This window comes from Anguilla rostrata, chromosome 1, assembly GCF_018555375.3.
Source record: "Anguilla rostrata isolate EN2019 chromosome 1, ASM1855537v3, whole genome shotgun sequence".
NCBI lineage: Eukaryota > Metazoa > Chordata > Actinopteri > Anguilliformes > Anguillidae > Anguilla > Anguilla rostrata.
In genome coordinates this window covers 42374372-42384263 of record NC_057933.1, presented here as the reverse complement: position 1 = coordinate 42384263, position 9892 = coordinate 42374372, and the positions used below count along the sequence as shown (strand labels likewise).

General features: G+C 37.1%; 1 long non-coding RNA gene across 2 annotated transcripts; it reads left to right on the top strand.

Moving 5' to 3' along the window:
* Positions 1-217: 217 nt before the first annotated feature.
* LOC135256063 (uncharacterized) lies at positions 218-8643 on the top strand. Of its 2 annotated transcripts, XR_010330353.1 has the most exons (4): positions 218-518; positions 777-836; positions 5214-5381; positions 6558-8643. It is a non-coding gene; the product is annotated as an uncharacterized LOC135256063 (long non-coding RNA). The 2 variants fall into 2 exon arrangements; XR_010330350.1 differs by having other exon boundaries at positions 5214-8643.
* The last annotated feature ends 1249 nt before the right edge of the window (positions 8644-9892 follow it).

Here is a 9892-nt window from a genome sequence, read left to right as displayed (position 1 = left end):
CAATTTCCAGATGTGCCTCATGGTTGGTTAGAGCACGGCCACGTTTGATGAAAATAACTTTGAAAATGATTTGGGATTATTGCTCTGCAGAGGCAGGGGGCGGGGTGCGGACATATGAGACTAAACAATAAAAAATAAATAAAAAGCCTGTGCAGGAATGCCCTCTCTGGCAGCGTCTGATTCGCTCGGACATTGTTATCAAAGTTCATGGATTTAAAAGTGCGAAACACTCGAACCAGCTGAGGGAAGCTTTTATCTCTGTGAAGCATTCCAATTGTGCTTCTAGCTGCTATTAGAGTACAAAATCTGCATTCTGGAAGAAACAAGATGGACATGAAAGATGGATTAAATTACACTGAAGAGTTTTGTTGTTGGAGGCTAATGGAAACATTTTCACACAACAGAAAGAGGGACGGCGGATTCATTATCTGAGCTGAGCAGACGTACCTGGCAGCCATTCCGCTGAAGCACTCAGATGTATAAACTGGCCGGCTTTGAGCCATCAGCAAGCCCCGGAGGTCTGTACCTGCATAATCTTTGTCAACAGGTTCCAAATGGCCTAGGATAATCAAAAACAAAAACCCAACACTTACGGAGTAATTGTCTCCCAGATTTTACTCACAGCTCCAATTAATAAGACCCCCCCACCCCTCTCACCCCCATCCCCTTCACCCCTCCTTCCTTTCCCAAGAAATAACTTACTTACTATGCTTTTGGAAGCTGGAACAATTTGTTCAAAAACTCGCACAACTGTGTTTCTTTGCTTTTGGCTACAGGAATGTAAAATAAAGAAGAAGCAAGGAGTTGAGGAAAAGATGGAGGCGATAGGGAAACAGGTGAGTGCTGACAGATGATGATGAAAAGAGGTCACCATTAGTCTTCCCCTGTCACTGGGAAGGCAGGTTCCAGGTGATCCATCACAACGCATGGCGCGTTAACCATTGAGGAGGAATGGCTCTATTTTTTCCATACAAAGTAGAAAGAAGTAGAAATCAGGTGTGGGAAATACTAGTTTAACACTACAGTCAATTATATTATAGCCAGTGCAGTGAAATATTGTGCAAACTGAGAGGGGGAAAAAATCATTAAGATACTTTCTGTGTTCCACTTCTGTTTTATACAGTTTGATATTACCAAAAATAAATGCAAAAAAATCATGTCAACTGAGTAAAGTGATGAAAATATGAATTCTTTAATGGATATCATACATTTCAGATACGCATTTCTAGAAACATACAGATGAATCGGTCTCTCAGTAACACTCATATTAGACATTTTGTTTTAAGTTTTTTTATTTGCTCTCATTTGTTTTTGAGAACGTTCAAACACGTAGCAAATCGACTGTTAATTAATTTGTCCTTAACACTGGCTCAAAAATAAATGCATTCATTTTTTTCATCACAAAACCATTTGAATTAATTTTAGTGATGGCTGAACTCAATAAGCTGTATTTATAGAGGTTAAATAAAAAATTGCATTTATTTAAGTAAATTCACACTACATGCAGTAATATTTGAGATCCTCTGATAAATTGCTTGAATATAAAATATGTGGAGCACATTCCTTTGGTTTCAACTTCATTTAAGTTTAATCCAATGCTTAGGGTGCCGCTGGTGAAAGGTTTTTTATCAGCAAAATGTCCGGGTTGGCCTACAAGAAGACGTCATCACTGTAACACTATTGCAGTTCAATACTAATCATGTACTGTATATTGATGGCAGCAAATGGGTAGTATTTAACTAATGTGAAACCAACCAAATTTCTTTTTTTTTTTTTTCTCCCCTAATTGATATATAATTGAATTGAATTCATATAATTGAAGGGAGCAAGGTAAAATGTGAATGGTATCGTCAGGTCATACATTGACTGCTAACACAACGAGAATGATATGAGAATGATGACAATGGAGGAATTAAAATGGCGCTCTATGTAATGTGCCATGTGTAGGATATCTGACAAATCTACCACGTATAAATGGTAGCTCCAAATGACTATGTAATTGAAAAAGCATACGTACATATTGATTCAACTGTAATATGGACCACTAAGTAACACAACCTGTACATTCACTGAGAAATCGGTAATATGTGTACACGTAGCTATAAAGCGCTAGCTAGCTAAGTTAGCATTAGGTAGAACAAGAGCTAGTATCACATGGCCTAACTGTAATTAGCGATTTTACCGTCAAAACAACATAATAAAATCTTATAGGTGCTTATGTCAGGAAGGCACACAAATACTCCTTTGAATTACAACGAGTGGAGGAGATAGCTGGCTAAATTAACCAAGTAGATAGTGATTGCTGCCCTACATGAGTGGACAGATCCAATCTTGAACCCGCCCAATCTTGAAATAAATAAATAAATAGCCCAATTAAAAATAAAAAAATACAAAAAAAAAGGCATAATGCATGTACATACTGTACATACAAATACACGCACACTTTATACTTCATATTTTCTTGGTTATAGTGGGTCCTACATCCATTGTAAAAAGCCAGAAACCCCTCCACAAAATAAAACACACAGAGGATCGTGACTGGGAAACTATAAAAGTAGCCATTCACACCCCCAGTACCCCCCACCACACCCATCCCCCCAACAGCAAATAGAAATCATAATTGTTACATTTTCTTGTATATTATTTTATTTTCCTCATTTGTCAATGGATAATGAAACAGCTGAAGTGATTAAGTTCACTAAATGTTATTTTTACTGATGCAAATATCTTATTTGAAAGACAGACAATGGAAAATCGTTATGATATTTTTAATGAGGTTTGCTGCAAAATGAAGAAAACTGCGGGATAGAACCAATCTGTATTATGTTCTGCATATGGTTAGTCCAACAGCGACCCTATGAAAGCATGGTTTCAGCATACCCAATTGGATTAAATCTTACAGAACTCTGCTTTGGCCTCTGCACATGTTTAGGTCTCCCATCTGGGCCTTTGGGAAAGTGAATCAGTATGAACCAACAGCAAGCTCTGGGTGAAAATAGAGGACTTGGCACAAAGCGTACAATTCCTCTTTCAACTCTTCTCAAGTGTGCTTCATTCTGTAAGCACTGCTGATTTCAGCTGTGCTGTTTCCTTCCTCCTGTCTGACACTTCCGAGATACTGTAACAGCCGCCCCTCCCACCCCACACTATTTTTTCCCCCCTGATGTCACTACTAGACAAGGGTATAAGGGGCAGGGCAAGGAGGGACAGGGGGGGACAGGATTTGTATGCTTCCCACCTCACCCCTTGACCATAGGCTGACAGCACCAAACTCTGGTTTAGCAAGGGCCCAATCACAATCAGCACCCCTCCCACAGCTAAAGAAAAGCCAAGACACTATAGATAAAGCGTTTCCTTTCTGTTCAAATTAGTTATTTCTGATGATCACAAACTGGTTGAACAATATGTGCCCTGGCACCTTCAGATAGGATGAAATGAACCCAGTGTCATAGAAAATGTAAACAACAAACTTCAAACCGGAAAAGCAAACCAAGTGACCCATTAATCCAGTCTCTTCATCTTCACTGAAGTCATCTATTTATAATAAGTCTGGCTGATAAATGTTTTAATAAAATAGCTGCATAATTCATCATTGGCAGCCTAGTTTTTAATTGACTTATAGCAGAATTGTACTGAAGATCAAAGAGCTGATTAAAGCAATGTATATATTACTGCCTGATGATTTTACTCAACAGTGTCTTTCTGGGACATCTAAAGGGAAGTGCGTTGAGAAATCCCATCAATTATTTATTTGGGTAATTAATTAAGTGATTGATTAATTGATTATTTTTGACAATGCTTATGTTAATAAATAGTTTATAAATGAATCATACAAACCAACAAGTAAAATTTAAATTCACCATCATGACTCTTGAGTTTGCGTCAGTTTATTTTTGACCTTCTATAAAATGAAAGAACCATAAATAATGCTGTGCCATCAAATGTTATTAATTTTTATTTATTTAAAATTTAATTAGTGTACTAAATTTATTTGTTTATTTATTAATGCTTTGAGGTGAACCATAACTGACCATTGTTTTTTCAGAAACTCCTTGATCTGAAGTCTTCTAAATTTTATGATTAATTACATCATTTTAAGTCCATGAGAGAATTTGACAGCCAGTTAGATGTTTCATAATATGAGGTTTCTTCACTGGGGTGCTTTCATTCTCCCCCTTACAGAGTTAGCAATCATCTTGTCTCATCCTTTGACAGTATATTGTATTAGGATAAGCATGTACTGTGGGAATTGGACATGTGTCCTACAAGTTTAAGGTTTATGCAGCACGTTGTAGACATTTTTGATGATAGTTTTGTACTGGCTAAATTCCCATTTTAGCTGTCTTAATCTGGCCATCTAATCATCCCCCAGTTTATTTTCCTTAATAATCCCATCCTCTCCACCTCTGCTGTTCATAAATAGATGTAATTTATTATTACAATGATGATGATGATGATGATGATGATGTTTATTATTATCAGTTGCTGTTGCTTTTGCATTAAGGTGTAATAGAAAACAACAGCATAAGGTACAGATCGCTGCTCTGAGACAATATGGTTTTATATTTAACAGATCTCTTTGTTTCCAGGCTGAAGCCATCCATCAGTAGTGGGAAATGTTAGTTATTGAGTAATGAATCCTGATTTTCAAGTCCTGAAGGGAAACATGTCTGCCTCATAAATAAATCAGTTTGGTATACTGTTCAGATTAACCAGAACCTGCATCTGGTTTCAGCCAAATATCTTCATTTTTTTTTAAATGCATTGGATTTAGTCAAATGCTTAGGGGTCACTCAACCAATCCTGAATCCGATTCCTCTACACTGAGACATGTAGTGTAAAGTGAGGAATTAAGATTTTGAAGGTTTTCTGAAAGAAAATATGCTGATATTGTGGGAGAAAACTGTTAAAAGGTGTTCAGATAGATAATACTTCTTTATGATGGAAAAGGGCAATGGGGAAAAGGGAAAAAGGGAATTTATGCTATGCTATCTTGAGGTGGTATCAGAAAGAAAAGAAAAAACTAAATGGTGAAAGTTAACAAGTATTGGAACCAGCATAATTGTTAAACATCTTCTTTTAAAATATTTATACAAATGTGCATTTAACTTTATGTAACCTTTCCCTCCTGATAATAATTTAAATTGTTTTATTGTAGGTGCTTGGTGTTTTAATGTCACCTGATTTTTTCTTTATTTGTAACCCTGCCACAGAACTTGAAGACACAGAAAGGGCCTATAACTCATGCAACATCAGTTGACCTCAGACGGCCCGCAGGCTAAAAAAGTCAGGGGTGGAGGCAGGAGGATGGTGATGGATATATTGCTTTTCTACTGGAGGAATACGGAATTCACATGACTACTGCTACTACATTAACCAAGGTATAAACAAGGAAGCAAATTAGACTCCATCGCACTAATTGACAGGATTAGCATTGACATGTAATTTATGGATATATGAGTAGGCTGCAGTCTCTTTACCAGATGTCAGTCAACATTTATTTCTCAGAATTTCATATTTATAACAATATTTCCCAGATGTCAAATTTTTGTTATATAATTTTTGCAGTTTGTTTTCTGAGTAGCCTAATTTGCAAACCAATGGCTTTCTCATAGACTGAACAACTTAATTGTTTAAGAAACACATATTTAACAATATAATTGCCTCAATATTTTCTTCCTATTCCAGCAGAGTTCAGTGAATACTTATTTAACAACATTTGAAATAAATATATTTAATATTTTGTACATAAAGTATACTTTTCCCTCTAACCAGGAATATTACTGTAAATGTGGTATTATTCAAAATGTAAACTAATAAGCTTTACATTTTGAAGAAATACCCACAAAGCTCCTGGGCCTAAGGCCAGTCATAATTATATAAATATTTTCAGGGGGATGTGCCTGTGGACATCAGTAGCTCAGCTCAGCCTTTCATACACCCACCACCAACCATCTCATTCCTCATCAAAATGGAATGTTCTAGACACATCACTTATTGACCCTTTTCCTGTCATTTGCTTATTTGACTCATGTGATGTTTAGGTTGCCACTCCATGGGTATCAAACCTACTCAGTGTCCACTACCCACTTCAACACCCCATGGAGCCACATCTAAAGACAACATTAATTATTACAGCCATAACCCTCTGAGGGGATCCTGCTGCAGTCTCACCCCATAGTTCACACTGGGTCAGGACCTTTGCATTTCAAGTATGTAATGGTCTCTGACCTTTACCATACACAAAAAAAATGCTGAGATCTGGACAATCGCAAAGTGATGAGGAAGTGGAATCTTCCATTCGGCCAATTACGGGTAGTAATTGCCATGTAATGAAGTTAATGTTTTGTAGAATTTACAACCTGATATTAATTGTGTTTCTTTTCCCTCCTCCTTTTCTCGCCCTATGTCATTTTCACCCGGTCCCTCTTTTGTTCGGCACAACAAAGGAATCACAGACAATATGTGAAGGGTCATTAATTGCTTTTTACTTGTTTTTTTCCCTCTTATTTCCTCCTCTCCCTTTTCTTTCATCTGGACCTACACCATGGGGTGAGATGGCAAAAGTGTTAGACTCTCTCCAGCCCCAACCCAGCCGCCCTCTCCCACGTACCCTGCCCCCCATCCCAATCATTAACATAAAGTGCCTCACAGTCTGCATACACTGGGCCCACCATGGAAGAAAATGGCTTGTTTTCAACCCCCCACCCCCAACACTTAAATGGTCAGTCAGTTTTCTGCCTCTCTAGGATTGCTGGTTGGACACATGAGAACAATGGAAGCGCAGCTAAAAGTTGAGCTGAAAGTGTGCATGTGGAGACTTACTACCGGGATGAACATGGATCAGGGCTGGAGAAGAACTCTCAGCTACAGAGCAATACGTTACCTGAGCTGATGCTTGTACTGTACTGGCCTGACCCTGGGATGGCCTTCTAGCTGCCCACCTGAACTTCAGTGCAGAAAGGAAGCCGTCCGTCCCTCTCAGTCTGAAACCTCACAGCCCACAGTCATAAGGCAGCGCTGAAAAACAGATGGCTCAAAAATATTGTCAAAAATGCCTGACTTTAATGTTTCTCTGCTGGTCAGTTATTTGCTACCTTGTGAGTAAATAGATTGGTAGTGGGGAAAGTAAAATGAGATCTGTGAAATGAGTGAATACATTACTAATGTTGAGCTGTGTTTGAATCTATTTTTGATGAATGAATTGAACAAATCTTCTTTGTGAAAGAGCCACTTATTTGGGTACTTACTTTACATGCTGTGGATGCAGCTCTTTGCTGCCCCATCCACTAATGCCTTGAATGATTTAACTGACCCATAAAAGCCAATAAAACCCAAGTTCGCTATCTATGACTGCGCAACTGAACGTCAAAGGATGGACCCATGTCAAACAAACAAAATGAGTTAAAACACACATTAAAGTGATGAACTGAAGGATCCAAACCTGAATGAGTAAAATCAGCCAAACAACTTGTAATAGCAAAATGTCACAGATGAGGGTAACAATTCTAATCTAGTAATCTAATGCAGTGGTTTTTAAACGGTGTGCCGCGGCACACTAGTGTGTCGTGTGGCAAGATCAAGTGTTACATGAAAATTGCACTGCTTCTTAGAAATTTTAAATGTTTGGTTGTAGTTACTTATTAAACTTTCTGTGAATTATTTTATCTCAATGGCCTTTATTCATATTTTCAGTTTGATTTCTGAAATAAATTTAGTTCCGGATAGATCCGGTACGTGATAGTATTGTAACCAAAGAACACAGTAACAACGACGATACTAGCATAATATTCAATGTAGTTTTACCTTTTAAGGTTTTGCTTCAATCGACAGCAATTTTGTGCTACAATCCATTTCAGTATATCATAAATGATGTGTTTGTATGTGTGTGTGCCTGTTCCCTATGAAAAGACTGTTGTGTTATTGTGCTGTTAATGAAGTTATGTTTTGTTTTTGTTGCAGATATGTTAACACTGATGCTGGTTCCATGTTGACTTCTTCACTCTAGTCGATTTTAATGCAATATTTAATGCAAATGCAAAATGTTTGACAATCATTTTGACAGTCTAGTGTAACTTATGTTGGTGTGCCTTGAGGTTGTTGTTTGATATTTGGTGTGCCTTATACCCAAAAAGATTGAAAACCATTGATCTAATGAATAAAATGCATCTAAAGAACAATAGTAGTCAAGTTAGTAAATTACCAAATTTCAGTATCTTTTTATGTAAACTTGCAACAATGATCCTTTCCATCAGGATTCCTGGCTAACAATCTAACTACAGTAAGTGGGTTGAATACCTGAATAGAATTAGGAGCTCGAGCAGGTATTCCATATTATTAGAGGATAGCCATGCCTTTGATTTTGCAGGTAGCAAGTTAGCATCATTAGCGGGATCACTGGAGGATTTGCAACTTACATAACTGGATGGGAAGAAACCACCATTGCCAAAAGCGTATTAGCAAGGTTGACCCTTATTGTTTGTCCCACAGATGACGCACTCTGTATCTTTGTATCTCATGTTCAATATTGCCCACACCTATATAGCACTGATAATTTCACTGTTCAGGGTTTCTCAAAGAGAAGACCATAATGAGCACAGTCTCCAGTAAAACATTTTTAAAATGTGGCAATGTATCAGTATGATGCATACCAGTTATACATTTTTTGTTTAATTTTCATCAATTTTCATCTTCAATAGATCTATTGAATTTGAGAACTGTTCATATTTTATTTTCTTGCAATAAAAATAAATATGGACCGATACATGTAAACATGTTAAAAGGTAGAAAAATTGCCATACTGCTTTGAGCAATCCATATACATGTTATTTCCATGACTGTCTATCAGAAACCTCTATGCTGCCCTGTTTCTATAGCTAAGGGGGCTCATCCAGATCCCATCCTTTCCTCAGTAATTACATTCTTTTGGTTCTATGCAAAGCAACGCAAACACCTTTGCACACAGGACCACTGAGCTAGCATTGAAGACAGACAGACATGTGTTTTCTGGGAACCCCTGACTTCGTTTCTTTATAGCAACTGTTTATTGTGAATTGGTATATTAATAGTGTGTATACATATTGCATTTACATTATATTCATTGTCTGTTATAACAAAGATTCTTCTTAAAATGTATAATGGGTCATCATTTTAGGACCAAAGGTTTTTATTTATTTATTTTTATTTTTTTATAATATGGAGTTTTTGTGGTTTCTCATCCTCTCCAGAGGAATTGTTTATTGTTGACATTATTACATGTAAGGTATTACATCAGTATGCCATTTTGTTCACAGACTAGTGGAGCTTAACACATCCTATTGATTTTAATTCTGTCACTCAAGGCTATCTGTGCTCTTTTGTCAGTGTATAATTACTCTTCTTTTTCCATCAAGCTCATGTTATCTATTATAACATGAATTGTTTCTATATAAAGAACATGCAATGTGAGAATTCCTTTCTTACAAGCACGATATGAAATAAAATGTTATTGATTTGAATGTGCCGTCTGTCAAAATAAAATCAAAGGATATGCAGCAAACGTTTACTTAATCAAAAAATTGAGGGTTTCCAAAATAATTCTAGCTTTAGTCATTACCATCAATTTATGGACTAGATGGCTCAGATGTGAAGAGTGCAACGCTATTGTTGCATTGCCCATTCCCCATTCTGGTTGCCAATGCAAATTATGTAGCAAGAACTTGGAATGGTGAGTTCTTAAATTCTTTTGCAGGTGCACTGGCTCGTGACAAGATTTGAGTCACTGTTTATAGTAAGCAAACTGTAAAATAAATTGGCTTGGCAGGGCAGGTAAGTTCGTCGGCGAATTACAATGGAGCGCTCCTCGTACGATCGCTTGTTCAACAGTGGCTGGACATAATTCCGTAGGACACCT